Consider the following 861-nt stretch of genomic DNA (forward strand, 5'->3'; position numbering starts at 1 on the left):
ATACCAATAAGATGTGATAATACAAGTGCAATTTGTATTACAAAGAATCCTGTGCAACATTCTCGTACAAAACACATTGAGGTACGTCACCATTTTATAAGGGATCATGTTGAAAAAGGTAATATTTCTTTATCTTTTATATCTACTGAAAATCAATTAGCGGATATATTTACAAAACCTTTAAGTGCTGATCGTTTTGCTTATATACGTATGGAACTTGGCATGCTAAATGACGTTGCATGAATTAAGGGGGAGTATTATCAAAGAATGATGGCATATGAGTAAAAGGATTGAAACGATAATTACTTAAATACCAAGTATGCATTAAGGGGGAGCATTACGTATTGTTGTGATCATATATGTGTTTATGCATATTTTTGAGAATTGAAAATTTGATTTCAATTTCTTAAAAAAAAATTATTATTATTTGTTTTATAAATATGGGATTTATAATTGAATACCTTTAATTAATAAAGGATATTTAATTATTTTAAAACAAAATTGTTTGTTTCGATTAGTTGTGAACATCATCAATGCGTTAAAATTGTGTTCATTATTTTGGTTAATAAATTCAATTAATCTCATAATTGTATTTCCACTGATTCACGGTTGAAAACCAAAATTAAATGCTTGTTCACCATGATGCACAAACCGGTCAAGCTTCACACACACACACACCCTTTGCATTCTCTTGTGTTGTCAAATCAATCAATTTAATGAAAGTACAAATGCATGTACTATACTCCTTAAAAGAGAGTAAAACGCTTTACTCATTCATTTACTCACAAAATCTTTTTCTGATTTTCTCTCAAAACCGTCTCTTTCACTTTCCCTTTCAAGCTTTTCATACTCTACTTCAAT

Source organism: Amaranthus tricolor, chromosome 2 (genome assembly GCF_026212465.1).
Source record: "Amaranthus tricolor cultivar Red isolate AtriRed21 chromosome 2, ASM2621246v1, whole genome shotgun sequence".
NCBI classification, from domain to species: domain Eukaryota; kingdom Viridiplantae; phylum Streptophyta; class Magnoliopsida; order Caryophyllales; family Amaranthaceae; genus Amaranthus; species Amaranthus tricolor.